Genomic DNA, 17,092 nt, shown 5'->3' with positions numbered 1-17,092 from the left:
AGAGGATACATAGGTATCTAGAAAACCCTGACAGTGTGACAAAAGACCTCTCGCTTGCACAAGAGGCTGTAAGTCTCCAAGCGTAAAGAGACAGACCTTCCACAACCTGGTGAAACCTCTCTTGGTACCTTGGATAGTAGAGCTAGCAGGTCTGGATACCCCTCAGCAAGTGGCCACTTGGGAGCCACCCAGATTATCCTGTGATCAGGGTGATCATGCCCATGATGATCACCAATGGATCAGACAAAACGGAGGGAAGCCTTAAGCCTTGAGATTGTTCCATGGATGTTGAAAGGGGCATCTTCTATCACCGCCCATGGTACCAGAGTAACAAAACTGAACACGGCAGTTTCTTTTGTGTTTATCTATCATTGGAGGTCCCAAATACAGGCAGTCCCCAGTTATCAGCAGGGGTTCCATTCTGAGGGTGTGATGATAACCGAAAATTGGCCATTTTCAGGGCTTATCGGTGTCGAAAAGCACCAGTTTTCGGTTATCAGCGCCTCTGTTAGGTATGTATCAGTGCCAATACCCAATTATCAGTCCGATAAGCAGAAATCGGCGATTTTCTGCAACGAAAATTGCTGATCTTCATCGCTAGACAAGTGCCGTAAAACCGGATCACTGTCAAACAAACGCTGTTAACCGGGGACTGCCTATGTTGGAAAATCTTCTGTAATGTCTGGGTGTAGGGGCCAAGTCCCTAACATCTGACCCCAGCGACTGTGCTTGTCTGCCAATACATTCCATTCCTCCATAATGTGAATAGTTAACAGCTCTACCGAGTGTGCAATTGTGCACCTGTACACTTTCTCTGCCAACATGTAGAGTTGAAGGGAAACCAGTTCCCCCCCTTGTTTCTTGACATATGATGCTATCGTGGTAATAAGGGTATTGATATTCATCAGCACCACGGAGTGCACCATCATTATCCTGAAACTCTCAAAGAGCTAAGAGAGTTGTCTCGAGTTCCAGGATACTGGTAAGGAGGAGCCCGTTGTTCTGGTTCCACCCACCTGAAAGCAGCCACTCTTCCAGGTGTGCGCCTCATCCCTCTGTCAATGAACCTGAGAACAGGAGCATCTTGGGAGGGGGTGTGTGCAATGACACTCCATTCCTGTTGTCTAGCCACCAGGCAAAGTCCTGACTCACTTCCTCCAAGGGAGGAATGGGAAGGGATGGGAAGTCCATTGCTGGAGAACAAAACTCCTCCATTCTCCACTGAAGGGAGCAAAGGTGAAGCCGCCATGAGGGGCCAGCTTCTCCAAGGACGACAGGTGAATGAGAACAACCTGCCTAGCTGGGTGTTCCTGTCTAGACAGGAATCACTGCGCTACTTCTCTAAACTTGCTGATATGAGAGACTGAGGCCATGTCATCAACATGCCCAGATACTAAGTGCTGCACTTAGGCATGAGACTGGGCTTCTCAAAATTGAACAGGACTGCCAGGTACCAGAAAATTTAGAGAAGTCGATCTCTGTCAGGAAGCAGACTGGCACATTGGAGAGGGTGGCGTGAACTCGAAGGTTTCTGCTGCATATAGTTGCCACGTTGCTTCATGGCTTGGCAGGTAACCTCCTTCACTAGCAGAAGGTGGGAAAGAGCACCAACCTTTCCTCCTACCCTTGTCCCCTTCCCAGGATGGGCAGGGGCCAAACAAAGCGCTGCTGCGCACCCTTCTATTAAGGGCAAAGGAAGACTGGGTGTTCTTGCATATCATGGGCCCTTGAAGTCGGGGGCTTCCTCAGAACTGGGGAGGAAGAGACAGCCTGACCCAATGGCAGAGCTGTAGAGTCATGCAAAGACCTGGTGGTCTTGGCAACTGCCTAGTGAACACCGAGATCATAACTTCGATCTGATGTCTGTAACCCAAGACATCAACCTCTTTCCCCAGACAAGAGGGAAGTGCAACCTAGTATTCATCCATTCCTGAGTGCCAGTTCTGACTCGGAACCAACAAACCTGGTGACCTGAGTCAAGACAGTGCCTCTCCCTTGGGTACCAGGTTTGCCCACAAGTCACCTGTCTGATGGGCTAGGGAGAAGAAGGTTCTACCTCCAGACAACATGCTTCTCCTGAATGTGGTTTCCTCTTCAGAATAATGAGAACCCAGAAAGGAAGAAGCGACCCTGGTCCTGTAATGGAACAAGATCTACCCAGTAGACTCTCTGAAATGTTGCCCCGGCAGTCAATTCCATTGTGGCTGCCTCTGCTTCGGTAGAGAAAACTCCCTCTGCAGGGAGTCAACCAGCAACGGACTCAGACATAGATGAACAAGTCCGGGTCAACCTGTTTGGTCAGCAAAGGACTCTCCGAGGTAATGAAGAATTCTTCTGGCGAGTTAGAGGCTGAGGCAGTGTCCTGCACAATAGGTTAAACCTATGTGAATTGTCCTGTTCATAAAAGAGAATTCACCGGCCTAAGACCCCTTCGCAAGTTGCGACTATGACAAGTCCATTAAGACTTTGGGTTTCTTTAGAGGTCCCAAAAGTTTTGATGACTGACAAACGGTCCACAGGGGAGTCATAGTCTTTTCCTCGAGATCGTTAAACTGCCGTAATAAATGGGAGATCTATGAAAAATCCACCAAAGTCACATGGTGATTTCTCTCCCACTCGAGCATACGACTGGCCTGGTCCGTAGACTAAATCCGGAGTACAGTGGACACCTGCCTGTTCACAGTTCCAGATTCACTGCTTTTTCTGTGGAATGTATATCCACATTATTTGTGGAAAATTCACCTATTTGTAGTATTTTTCATATATACAGTGACCCCTCGTTTATCGCGGGAGATAGGTTCCAAGACCGGCCGCGATAATTGAAATTGAAATTCCAAGAAGTACGAACAGCATATTTATTTATTTAATGTGTACAGTATTTGGACTTTTTAAAACCCTCCCTGTACTCTTAACAACCCACCCTTTACTCTATTAATAACAAGGACAACTGCTAAGCAATATGACTTCAGTAGGTAAGTTTACAGTACCATATAACAGGGGCTAATTTACTGTGGTAAAGTAGCTATAGTATATGACGTGATCAGCACTTTAAATTTTAAAGAATACAGTATACATACAGTAATAATATATACAGTAATACAATACAGTATCATGCTACTGTACTGTATTACATGTAATACAGTACAGTAACACTTAAGATTAAAAAAAAAAATTAAGAATGTTACTGTACTCACCACAAAAGAAGTTGAAGTAAAACTTGAATGAAGATGGTGATGAATTTGCTGCCCAGTAAAAATGATGACGATGAAGGTGATGATGGCTTTTACTGCGCAGTCAATGATTGCATTTTATGTCTCTTCAGATGGCGTTGCCATTTCCTGGGGCACCTCTTCCACTTCTTCCGTGGTTTCTGAAGGTGTAACCGTAGTAGCAGCAGCAGGAACTGGCTCTTTTTTGCGAGGCTGCAAAAACATTGTGATTGGCAGTTGCTGCCGCTGCTTCTTTTTCCGGTCGAAGAGCATCTTGTAGGGGGCCATGACGTCATTGACCATGTTGCAGAATTGAACCGATCGAACCATATCGTCGTCCCATTCCTGCGACCACTCTTGCAGTTCCTTAGCCAGGTTGCAGAGCCAGGCGAGCCATTCCAAAGTCAAGCCAGTTTGGGAGACAACTTCTGTTTCTTGCTGTGCTGCTGCTGCTTCTTCTTCGCTCGCCGACTTCGTCAACTCTTCGAGGTCTTCGTCAGTTAGCGGCTGGGAGTGGCAGTCTAGAAGTTCGTCGACGTCGCCCGTGGTCATGTCTGCAAAGCCCTCACCTCCAAGGATCACAGCCAACTGCACAGCTTTCTGTACTGCCGAGTGTTGGATTTCGGCAGGTATAAATCCTTTGTCGTCGTAAACAACCTTGGGCCACAACTTCTTCCAGCTGGCGTTAATGGTGGCATGCTTCATTTCTTCCAATGCCTTGTGGATATTTTGGAGGCACGTAGCAATTGTGTACTGCTGCCAGTATGCCTTCAAGTTGAAATCGTCGTCTTCTTGGGCGGCATCCACGGAAGCAACCAGGTTCGCCAAGGCATTCCTCGTGTATAGGGCCTTGAACGCCCTAATAACTCCCTGGTCCATTGGCTGAATAAGTGACGTCATGTTGGGTGGTAGGAACTCATCCTGAACCCCCGAATACGACAGATCAGTAGCATGGCCACCAGCATTATCCGTAATGAGAAGGACTTTGAATGGCATGCCCTTTTCTGCTAGATACACCTTCACTTGTGGGATAAAACACTGGTGGAACCAGTTGGAGGTCAGCATCATCGTTATCCAGCCCTTTGGATTGTGCATCCAATGTACGGGTAGCAGATTCTTGTTTTTGTTTTTTAAAGCCCTTGGGTTTTTAGACTTGTAAATAAGTCCTGGCTTTAATAAAAATCCCGCAGCATTGCCACACATCACGAGGGTCACACGATCCTTGTATGCTTTAAAGCCAGAGGCTTTTGCTTCCTCTTTGAACAGGAAAGTTCGTGAGGGCATTCTTTTCCAAAACAAGCCCGTCTCGTCCATATTAAAAACTTGTTCGGGCTGATATTCACCTTCAGAGATAATCTTCTTGAAGGTTTCATTGACGTATGTTTCAGCAGCGACCGTGTCAGACGAAGCAGCCTCGCCATGCAAGGAAGCCCTTTTTAGGCCGTAGCGTTTCTGAAACTTTGCAAACCACCCTTTGCTAGCAGAAAATTGCAGTTTCTTACGTGGTGAATGACTGGACGTCTCTGGTTGCAGATCATCTACGTCTTCTTCATCATCATCTGCTTCTTTACGCTCGCCGCTGTCATCCCCTGGTTCCTTAGCGGCGAAGGTCTTGTACAGGCTCCTAGCCTTTGTTTGGATAATGTTCTTTCGGCAGTCAGCTATCCACACAGCCAAAGCAGCTTCCATACGGACGATAGTTTTATTATGAGCCGTAACCACTCTCTTCGCCGACTTGTTAAAGGTGATGGCAGCTGTCTTCCTAATCTTCGCCTCGTCCTTGTAGATGTAGCGAATGGTGGATTCGTTCACGCCAAAATGGTGGGCTACAGCCGCGAACTTTCTCCCTTCCTTCAACATATCAAGAAGTTTCACCTTTTCAGCGATCGTCATCATTCTTCGATGGCGTTTAGGCTCAGTACCAGCCTTGGAAGAAGCAGCACACTTGGGAGCCATTGCAGGGGGTGAAAATTGGAGCAAAGTTCAACAAAAACCACAAAAGAAATCACACAGCACAGCGTAAAGAAAACCGTTCGGCGAGAAAGCTTGAAGCGAAGTGGCCGCGAGAGAGAGACAAGGGGAGATGCTGCGGGTTCTGAGCATCAGTCTAAGCACCAATCACAGGTCCGATTAGAAATCAGGAAACTGTGATTTGTTGTCTCCCTCCCATGCACCAATCAAAGCCCGTGTTACACCGCACTTAGTCACCGAGATGGTACGCTTTGTGTTTTCCCAACAATGGAACAAGCGGTACTGTACTGTATAAGCATCACTTTCCATTTGTAGGCATCACTTTGCAGATGGTTTTTTTTTTTTTGTCATAGGAGTTAGAAGTGCAAATATGTTTTTTTACTATTTTACACTTGTTTTGTTGTTCTTACACTAGGAAATACTATTTATTATTAATATTTTAATGGATTTAATGAGAAATTTTGGGTGTTCATATATCGCGATTTTTCTCCAGAAAATCCACGCTATATTTTCCATTAATATATATTAAAAACTCCGCGAAGTCGTGAATTCGCGATAATTGAATCGCGAAGTAGAGAGGGGTCACTGTATAGAAATATTCACTAATTACTGTATTTTCATAAGTTTGTGACTAAATGCATTTTTTGTGATAAAACTATTAAAATACTCAGGTCTAAGCATTTTTAGCGAGGTTTTCTGGTCTTTGAACTATCAAAACAGGCAGTTATAAGCATTTTTAGAGGGGTTTTAATTATTCGTGGATTTTAGCTATTCACGGGGGGGGGGGGGGTTGTGGTATACATCCCCCGCAAATACTGGGGGTCGAATATATATATATATGTTTCCATGAGTGTTAAAGGATGGAAACGTGAACGCTTCCAGTCATGAACCCAAGGACTGTCTGATACCTGGTTCTTGGAGGACTCTGAGGAGGTAAGAGGACAGGTGAGAGAATCTAGCACCCTTAATGTACCTGTCGGAGGCCAAAGCCCCAGCAGGTGAGCAAGGCTGTGAGTGGTGGGTGGCCGTCTCATCAGTTGATGACGGCCGTATGGGTCTGGGAGAGTGATCCCGTTCACATGGACGCAGACAAGGCCGTCCCGGGGACAGCAATCCCGTTCCAACAAATGTAGATAGGGGCTGTCCCACAGATGTGCTACAGTCTTCTTCGAGGCCGGTGCCTTTATAGGCGAAGGAGACCGGGCGGGGAACCTCCTCTTTGCCTTCCCAGGTGAGTGTACCTGTTGGTTGGCATCACCTTACAGGAATGTGCAGGGGGTGAGGCAGCACCTGCACGCTGGTCACCCACTATTTCTCGCTGGACTGGGTCCCAGTCCATAGACTGGGAACCTTTACTGGTGCCATGGGGTCTGTGGGAACCCCATGCAGTGGCAGAAAACCTTTACCAGCCCGTGAAAGTGATTTCCTGGGGTCAGTATTAGTGACACAGTTTCGTGAATCCACATGCACCTCTGGTGACATGAAGGTCCATGGAGCCCTGTGCACCTGTAGATCCTATGGTACGGGGGTCTGAGGGGGCCCCATGCACCGGTGGAAGGTTCTAGAGCAGACCTGTTCACTCAAAAATGTACAGAGGTTGTCCCAGGGAGAGCAGACCTATTTCATGTGAACATGCACTCACACAGACGTACTGACTGTCAAAAGCCCTACAGGGATTCTACGGTTGGAAGGGGCAGCCTTCTTCTACCTTCACTTGTTAGCTTGGGGAAAAGGAGAGGAGAGGAGATGGTGACAGCAAAGACAGCAAATAAATAAACCCAGACAGGAGAGGAAAATTGTGAGCGGTCATCTTTGAGGCCGTGGCCTCTACTTGGGCTGCACACTGGTCCGGGCACTCACTGGTGACACGGAAGTCCATGGGACACCGTGCAGCAGTAGAAGAACTCTTACAAGTCCGTGACACTGGGTTTCATAGAAAACCATGCATCTTCAGTGACACAGGTGTCTGTGGAGACCCGTGCATCTGTAGCCCCCATGGCACAGGGATCCAAGGAGCCTTATGCAAGTTACTGATACAGCGCAGCCAGATATCAGTGACACACGGTTTTGTAGAAACCTGCGCACCTTCATTGACATGGGTGTCCGTGGAGACCTGTTGCACCTATAGTTCCTGTGGCAATGTGGTCTGTGGAGCCCCATGCAACAGTTACTGCCGCAGGCGCAGCCATGTATTGGTGACACAGGTGTCCATGGAGACCCGTGCACCTGAAGTTGCAATCGTTACTGCTGCGGTCCGGCCTTAGTGGAAGGTTCTTTACCAGCCCTGGAAGGTGACTTCCAGAGATCGGTACTGGTGACAGGTGTCCGAGGAGACCTGTGTACCTGTTGCTCATGTGTTACAGCGGGAGCCCAGTGCAACAGTTCCCATGTCCGTAGACAGATTGGGAGAGCAACGAAAGATCCCTTAACTGATTCTGTGGAAAAGGCTGGCTGTTAGACACCCTACAGGCCTTCTAATAACTGGGAGAGGCAGCATTTTTCTTCTTCCTTAGGAAGAAGAAGGGGAAGAGGTGACAGCACACGAAGAGGGCAAACGCAAAGACGACGATGAATTGTTTCTCCTCTTCGACTTCTACTGCTGGTCTGTTGCTGTTTTGTGATCCTTGCATCATTCCTGTGCAGGAATGTGAAGGCGGGAGTGAGCGCATACACTCACTGGACTCCCCCTCTCTCTGAGTCAGGACCAAGTCTGTACACACGACCCATGGTTACCGGGACCGTTAACCATGTCACGATCATGCACATGGTTAACCATGCAACGGTTGCTTCCATGCCCACAGACAAACCAGAAATTCTGGAGTGAAAGGCAACAGAAGGTACTGCTAGTGAGAGCACCCAAATCTTTTCTCAGTATACAACCCTTCTTTCGGCCTGTGCAAGGAATAATTCTTCCCAAGAAAATGGCATAGTTTCATAGAGCAAGATGAGTTGAAAGCGAGGTTGAGGAAAACCAATGAAGTTCGTTATCATGGTAACATTAAAAACCAGTTAGACTACTCTCAAGGAACAGAAAAGTCATTAGTTTTCCGTTATATCAGTATAAAAGCAAAACACATTATAACAATATAAGCAAAATCAACAACTACACTAATACTCATAACATAAATCAAGTATCACAAAGAACAATCACACAAAAAACCAGGATTGGTGAGGCAAGTTGAAGGAAAATCATTTTGGCAGGCAGAGGCGAACATGAGCCGTGCGTACTGTCCGATGCCAGAAGGTAAGTGAATGCAACACTGGATGGAAGGGTGGGACTCCTCCACCCTACTGATAGTACCTAACCACCTAACAACCTTGTTAGAATTGAATGGCAGGTTCCAGCTTTGCTGAAGGTATTTCCATATGTAAAGACCGAGGGTTTGTATTTGTGTAGGAACAACTGTTTACACCAACACCATGGACATAAAGTGGCTAAACACCTGCTTTTGTCCTCCATACCTTTTGCTTTCCACTTTCCTTGTTCAAATGTATGTTGTACAAAAATCCAAACACCATAAATATAATACAAGAAGAAAGAAGCTTCAACCTGGACAGTTAGAACACAGCAAGACATCTTAGTATGACCACAGCTAAACAAAATGCCAGCTTACAGCCTAACTACAATAACTGTCTAGTTGCCAAGTTTACCAACTGTTTCCAGCTTGCGCTGAGGAATACTCCTACATAAAAGGCAATGGTTTGCATTTCCACAGGAACAAAGAAATGCTCATTACAATACTTAAATGAATAAATAAATAAAACACCTTGCAAAAGTAGTTCAATACTTCATCAAAACACCTTGCAAAAGTAGTTCAATACTTCATCATCACTGAATAGTTCACCTGATACCACCATCACCACCAATGATATGCTATACAAAGGGCCTCTCTGAAATTCCACCAGTCTTGTGTTTGCTGTATTATCACTTCATCTCACCTTCAGCATCCCATCTTGTCATTCAGCATGAACTGGAAAGGTCGTTGAACTTGGTAACAAGGTAGCCAACTGATGGAGATGGGGGATGAGCAGGGAAATACTCTCACTCCCCTTGGGTCGCCACTCACTTTTTCCTTTGGCAACAGGGACTGAGCCAGGCAGTTGAGATGGGTTCAATTCATAAAAGGCTGCAGTTTGTATTTCCTAAGAAAAATACAAATTACTTTTAACAATGTTTCTGTTCCTACAGAAATACAAGCCACCACCTTCTACAGTATATAACAGACTAAACTCCTTAAGTGGGAGGTCATCCCTGCAACTAACTGAAGATGGATTTCACCTACAAGTGCCATGCTCCTGACTGCGTATGCAAGCAGGGGATGTAAGACTCCTGTAACCTCCTGTTGGCCTAATAAAATCTTTGGCCAGAGCAGTAGGGCCCTCGGGCACAATACTCTGCATTACAGGATGGTACTTGGGCATGGAAAATTTTCAAAGGACCATGAAATCTCCCACAGAAGACCTAAGGTCAGAAGGCAACTTGATATTGCCTATTAACAAGTGCTTAAGCTTTTACCACATCCACCTGGGCCCCTTGTTAAAAGAGGGAAGACAAAGATAGAAGGATCCTAATAACAAAAACTAGAATTGGAAGCCTGATGTGTATTTACTTCTTTTATTTCTTGTCCCAATCCAGCATGTACTTTTTCCTAGACACTGCTCTCTAGATACAGTAGGCTTTGGGTGGTCATATGATATACTTTCCTGTGTAACCAGAGCTTGGGCGCTTACACAACTTGATGAGCAGCCACCACACATCCTAAGGAGAAAGTATACTGAGACTTGTGGGTGACTTCCTACAAGTCTGTCTACACCAGACACCTGGCCTCATTACATGAAATACAAAAATTTCCTCTAAAAGGAACCATACAGCCCAAAACCCCTAACTTTAGGTGCCCTCAAGTTAGATGGAGGCGAACCTCCTCAAAAGAGCCAAAGGCCTGCTTGGTTTTCTCATGAAGCCAGAAATAAAGTGTTAAAAGACCACCTTCTTGCACTTAACTCACTAATGAAAAGTCTTCTACACTCTAGCCTCTAGGAGTGGACCCGTTTCCAATGGTACTTCACAGAGTACACTGAACTGGGCAAAGAAGTATCTCACCCAAGAAGCCACTTACAAGGCACAGTCCCCATTTGTTGATACAGGCCACGATGGGTGTGTTCTTGCTCATCAACACCACTGAGTGTCCTCTTAACCATTCCTTAAATGTCTACAATGCTAACAATGCCAACTGCATCTCAGGTGTGCACCCCACCCCTCTTTCAACATCTGAAAACAGAAGGATTTCCAAGGACGACACCAAAAGTAACCAATACCTCTCAAGTGGGCCCAAGTTGACACCCAGGTGACCACCTGGGTAAACATCTGAGGGCCTTTGTCAGTCTGAAGCACTATGCCATGCACTAGAGCACTGTCCACTGCAAACAAAAAAAATGACAAATTTAAATTACTTTGTATTTTTCATAGCTAACAAACCTGCAGTCTTAACATTAGGATAAATCTTCTGGCGCCAGCTGGAAACCAGTAAAAATAATAACAAGAATTGTTTATACAAGAAATTGGTGGCATCTGGCAACTTGTCACAGAGATGAGATGGAAAGTGGCCAGCGACCTGATCTCAACCCCGTGACGTATTAGTTTTCTTCTTACCGCCATTGAGAGAGGTTGTTTCTTTCTCTCCTTCCTCTCCATAGCTGGTTGTTTTTGTCTTTGCCCAGGCTTTCTGGTTATTTTTTGTGATCAGTGTGTGTTTAGCATGTGTGTGTTTTGGTTTTCATCATGCAATCCCAAAACCAAGCTAAAAGTTCCTGTAAGCCTAAGAGAAAATGTCCTGGTGTAGGTTCCTATCCTTGCTTGCATTATATGGCTTCCTTTGAGACTACACACATTCAACTAGTAGTAGGTGCAGATCGAATGATTGTAATGTGACTAACCCATGAGCATCCCTCAGGTCTATCGAAAGCATAAAGTCGCCTTCTTTGATGGACTCCAGCATCAAATGTACTGTTTCCATCCTCAAGTGAGTCTGTAACACAAAGTCCTTAATATGAAAGACTGACGATCAGTCTCCATTCTCAAGTCAACTTCACTAACTGATGACCAGTCTCCATTCTCAAGTCAACTTCACTAAATGACAATTGTAAAACCTCAGAGACTGGAATGCTATGACTTTCACAGAACCCTTCCAAATCTGCTGATTCGGGCAGGAACTTCTGCAACTCTGTAGGATACTACTGAATCAGTATTGGTGCGTTTGAGAGAAGGGACAATGAACATCCTTGAATGGAAGCCTGTGTCTGTCCTGAAAGACTGTACTATCCAAGGCTTCATCCCCTGTTCCTGCCACTTGGCCTAGCGGGTACACAGGCGACACCCTACTCGTGCCAGCAAAGGAAGGAGACTGCCACCATCAACAACCCCCTCGTTTCTGCTCCTTTCCTCCCTTCCTAGCTGCAGCCAGGTGGGGAGGATGAAAGGGCTGAGATGACTTCTAGATTTCAGATAAGCAGTCTTCTTCATGACCCCCAACACAGAAAATTTCCCTGAAGCTATCTTTGCCCCCAATAAAGGAATTCGATCTCCCCTGCTCAACTGTCACCTCAACACTAATGTTCAGCAAGAGTAGTGATGAGCCCAACACTACTCTCTCTTGAGAAACATGTCAAGAGAAGACAAAGACAACCAAAAATTTTCCCCTTAGTGAGCTAGGAAGGCAAGGCCTTATTTCCAGACACCAGCAACCTCTGGAAAATCACCCTCTCATCATGTGACAAATTAACTATCGCTGCAGTGTCTGTCAATGTGTTCAACCAAAGTTCATGCTGCGAGGCAACCCAGTGAAGAGCCTCTCATGATATGAACAAAAGATCCTCCTGACCGAGTCTCCTCAGGTGATGGTCATTCATCAGTCTCCTTACTGATGAGTCCAACTGCAATGTGTAATACCTCCTCCAAAGTGAGAGCAGCAGGAGAAGGAAGCTGATCAATCTGCTGGATGCAAGGGAACTAACGACCCACAGACCAGGGTGTTCACCTCGCCCGTGACACCACAAGTTATCTGTGACCAAGGCAACCTCACCTATGGCCCACCTCAGAGGCACTGCCTACAGAAAGCCCTGCAGGAAAAAACCAAGGTCGCCTCCCTGAGGCTATCACCCTCATGAATAGGCATGGTCACCCCTTGAAAGTTATGCTCCAACTCTGCTCGCAGAGGAGAAGGACCCTTGAAACTTAACGGATTCCCCTATGTATGAGCTGCACCCTATGCAGGCAAAGAGGATGACGCACCACCTCTCTGCTCCCAAGCTTGTTCCGATGTCTCCTGCAAAAGAAGGAATACAAGATGCAACCGAGTCACTGTCAGAGAAGGGTTCAGACTTTGACCCTCCCTGCCCTCTGCACCTATACTCAATAGCCACCAAGCTGGTAGACAGGGAAGGAACAACATACACACCACCACTCCCATGCTCCCCGTGTCCGTGTTGCAAACTGCACACACACAAGAAGTGGAAGAGATCAAAGGAGATCTCTTCCTTAAGTGAGAGCACTTGGTCTCCAAACATTCTGCAGAACATGCATGTGCCTAGTGAGGTGGTGGTGCTAGCTTTCCCTTAATCAACCCCGTAGAGTATCTGAGTAACAGAGGGAGAACCTACATCACTGTTAGAATGCACATGGTCCAGCAACCATGAAAGAGTAGCATGAATTGGTATACTGTATGTCTCCCAGTGTGTACCCTTCAAGAAACAAGAAGAGGGGTTGTCTCAAGCTGCCATATATGCACAATCGCAAGACCACGCAGGCACAGAGCAAGCTAGTTACACAGACTCGTCCACATGTCCTCACAGGAGGTCAAACCAGAAGCAGACCTCTTGTTTATGCAGGAAAGCACAGTGGCACCAGTCCTGCCAGAGGTAAAATGATCAAGCACTTCTGCTCTCCTGCAAGATGAACAGGTGCATGTGAGGACTCTGCCTCGACTTTTTACACAGGGCTTCAGAAAGAGGAGGATGAATACAAGCTTAACAAACACAAAGATGACAATGCTTCTTCCCTTTCTTCTTGCGAGTCTTACTTGCCTTCCATGCAGAAGGGATGGTTGAGGCCAGGACTGAAGATAACATCGCAACAACCAGAGGATCTGCCACTGGAAGAACTACTGCAACAAGAGGATCGCTCTCCTTTGCAGCAGAAAAATAAGCCGGGGTGGCTGCAGACACAGAACTACATAAAGCAGCAGCAGACACAACAAGAGAAAATGACTCAGGTGACAGCCCCTTCTTGACCAAGTTGTCTAGAACACCGCAAAAGACTGACTACCAGGGATGTTATGTGCATGCTTGATATTTCACATGTATTCCAGCAACGACATCTATCTAGTACCTGGAACGTCAAGTCTGACTATGAAGGCAAGGAAGCTGGAAGCTGCTGAAAGCTGGAAGCTGCCGAGGGAGCAACTCTGCCAGCAAGTACTTCACCCTCAAAGGAGAAGGAATGGGCAGACTTCCTAATAACATATGTGCTCTCTCTCCTAGAAGGAATGATATTTACTAGGCAGTAAGATAATGATGGAAGAATGGAGGAGCAAAAAGCCAGATGGATTCATAAGCATATTACCCCTACCCCGAAAAAGGAGCCACCAAACGCTTCTTGTCCACCAGCACATTCCTTGCAGGGGAAAGAACGGGTGAATGCCTTCCCCTTAAAACAGGACGATACTCATGAGAGTCAACTGATGCGAGAGAAGTGAGGCATTCTCAGGGACACCCAGGTCCCCTGCAATGGTGCTGATCATGCACTTCCTCTAAAGCAATATAAAACAAGAACAAACAAACACTAAGTCCAAAAGATATGCAAAGCAACAAAGTGGATAGCAACCAAAGCATCTAAGCTCTATCCAGCAGCCAAAGAAAAAGAGCAGTGATGTATGGCAAGCTCCAGCTTGCACCGAAGGATACTATTTTGTAAAAGTTAACCCTTTCATATCTGTATAGTTATCACATCAATGAGGGCACATGAGCCCCGATGTGTCTGGGAGCGCTCGACAGTGCGAAAAAATAATTATTTCGAAAATTCAGCAAAAATAGAAATTTTATGCCAACAACGTTCATTTTGCTGTCCTTTTTTTCTAAATGTTTATATTTTATGGTGGAATAGTCAGAATAAGAGTCCCAGCCCTCTAAATACAAAAAAATGTGAGTTATTTCACAAAAAAAAAAAAATCTTTACTTATTTTCATATTTTCGTTCAGAACCCAAAACTATGAATGTCAGGCGAATGAATTATTTTTTATGAGAAAGCCAAGAAAATTCTCAAAATATCGACATATAAAAGAATGGAAAACGAATAAGTCCAGCTGGTGAAAAAATTGATAGAAAAAAGGGCAAGAAACAGAGCGCTCTGTCCGGCGTATGGTGAGAATTATCGCTAGAAAAAAGATTTTTTTGAAAAGCCCTATCTCGGTTATTTTTCATAGAAATTACTTTGTAAATATACGAAAATGTAGAGGAAAAGTTGAAGAATAATGTGAGTCAAGAAAAATGGCTTTGGTAACGGCAACAGTTTCATTTTGACGTTATAAATTGATTGAAACGAAAAAAATGTTACCGTTGTCAACATTGTTCGTAGCTCAAAAACTATAACAGTTAGGCGAATGGATTATTTTTTATGATTCTCTAAATATTGATATAAAAACAATGAAAAACGAATAAGTCCAGTTGGTGAAAAAATTGATAGAAAAGAGGGTAAGAAACAGAGCGATTTGCCCGGCGTTTGGTGAGAATTATCGCTAGAAAAAGTTTTTTTGAAGAGCCCTATCTCGGTTATTTTTCATAGAAATTACTTTGTAAATATACGAAAATGTAGAGGAAAAGTTGTAGAATAAAGTGAGAGTTAAGAAAAATGGCTTTGGTAACAGCAACAGTTTCATTTTGACATTATAAATTGATTGAAACAAAAAAATGTTAACGTTGTCAACATTATCGTTAGTAGCTCAAAAGCTATAACAGTTAGGTGAATGAATAATTTTTTATGAGAAAGCCAATAAAATTCCCTAAATATTGACATATAAAACAATGGAAAACGAATAAGTCCAGTTGGTGAAAAAATTGATAGAAAAGAGGGTGAGAAACAGAGCGCTCTGCCCGGCCTATGGTGAGAATTATCGCTAGAAAATATGTTTTTTTGAAGAGCCCTATCTCGGTTATTTTTCATAGAAATTACTTTGTAAATATACGAAAAAGTAGAGGAAAAGTTGAAGAATAAAGGGAAAGTCAAGAAAAATGGCTTTGGTAACGGCAACAGTTTCATTTTGACGTTATAAATTGATCGAAACGAAAAAAAAAGTTACCGTTGTCAACATTATTGTTCGTAGCTCAATAACTATAACAGTTAGGCGAATGAATTATTTTTTATGAGAAAGCCAAGAAAATTCTCTAAATAACGACATATAAAACAATGAAAAACAAATAAGTCCAGCTGGTAAAAAATTGATAGAAATGTGGGTAAGAAACAGAGCGCGCGCCAGGCATATACGGTGAGAATTATCGCTAGACATTTTTTTTGAAGAGCCCTACCTCGGATTTTTTCATAGAAATTACTTTGTAAATATACAAAAATGTAGAGGAAAGGTTGAGGAATAAAGTGAGAGTCAAGAAAAATGGCTTTGGTAACAGCAACAGTTTCATTTTGACGTTATAAGCTGTTCGAAACGAAAAAAATGTTACATTATCATTATCATTCGTAGCTCAAAAGCTATAACAGTTAGGTGAATGAATTATTTTTTAAAAGAAAGCCAACAAAATTCTCTAAATAACGATATATATGATAATGAAAAATGAGATTCAGAGCCCTGCCTAAAACCCAGACGTCTCTTATGTGATGCACTAACAAATTTCCGCTAGTTTTACTGTAAAAACTTTGCGAAAGCATGTTGGAAACTGCTCTCGATTGACGTCGCTGTATGTAAACAGCGACACGTGTTTACCCAACCTCGTACGCATGGTCTCTGACAGAAGTGTGGCCTGCCAGGCCTGTGTGGGTGCAATCAGCTGATGTCATTGTGAGAATTTTACTACGCCATGGATTTGCACATGCACAGTAGAGGAACTAAAAAATTTATAGAAAATAGAGGATACCAAACAGAGTGTTTCCAATAATGTAATCCTACATTTTATAAAAAAAAATGTAAGATACGAGAGAGAAACGTGGGTAGGATCAGCTGATTTCATTGTGAGAAATTTACTATGCCAGGGAATTGCGCATGCGCAGTATAGGCACTGCTTGCCTGGTGTATCGATGCTTGAGTTACACGGTCCAAGGTATGCTTTAGCCTATGGAAACCACCAACTGTCCCAAAATTAAAAAAATTTACCCCTACCACACGTACGAAAAATGTCGGTAAATTTTACGTAAAATTACATCAGTCAGACAAGAAGGGGGGTAGGGGGTTGTTGCGTAATATGACGTCAATTGGGCAGGAAAGGTTAATGGTTTGTATTTCCAAGGAAACAAATAAAACTACAATAAATCTCACCAAACATTTGCCATACATGTCATAATCATAGTTAATCAAAATGAAAAAATTATACTAATTCCTAAAAATTATCAAGGACAAAAATCCAAATACAGTAGTATCTGAGAAACCCAAACAGCGAGCTGATGATATAACCCAAACAAACAATGAGGAAAGGCATTGGGTTTTTGCAGAATAGACATTTTCTCTTATTGATTTTATCATGGACTATAGGGCATGGCACTACTTTTCTGCAAAGATGAGTGGATATTTAAAAGCAATGGGTTTGCAATGAACAAATTATAACAAAAACCTTTTCTAATAATGAACACAGTCCATGCTCTTTTTTCATCAGGGTGAAGAAAGATAATCAGTAACTGAATAAAGTACATGCTAACA

General features: G+C 44.1%; 1 protein-coding gene across 1 annotated transcript in view; it reads right to left on the bottom strand.

The window, feature by feature from the left end:
• Positions 1-17,092, bottom strand: part of LOC136840607 (von Willebrand factor A domain-containing protein DDB_G0286969-like) — a 93,008-nt gene that overhangs the window by 60,925 nt on the left and 14,991 nt on the right. The gene's annotated exons all lie outside the window — the stretch shown is intronic.

Source organism: Macrobrachium rosenbergii, chromosome 8 (assembly GCF_040412425.1).
Source record: "Macrobrachium rosenbergii isolate ZJJX-2024 chromosome 8, ASM4041242v1, whole genome shotgun sequence".
Classification (NCBI taxonomy): Eukaryota; Metazoa; Arthropoda; class Malacostraca; order Decapoda; family Palaemonidae; genus Macrobrachium; species Macrobrachium rosenbergii.
Note: the sequence above shows the minus strand (reverse complement) of the source record. Positions and strands in the feature narration are given on the sequence as shown.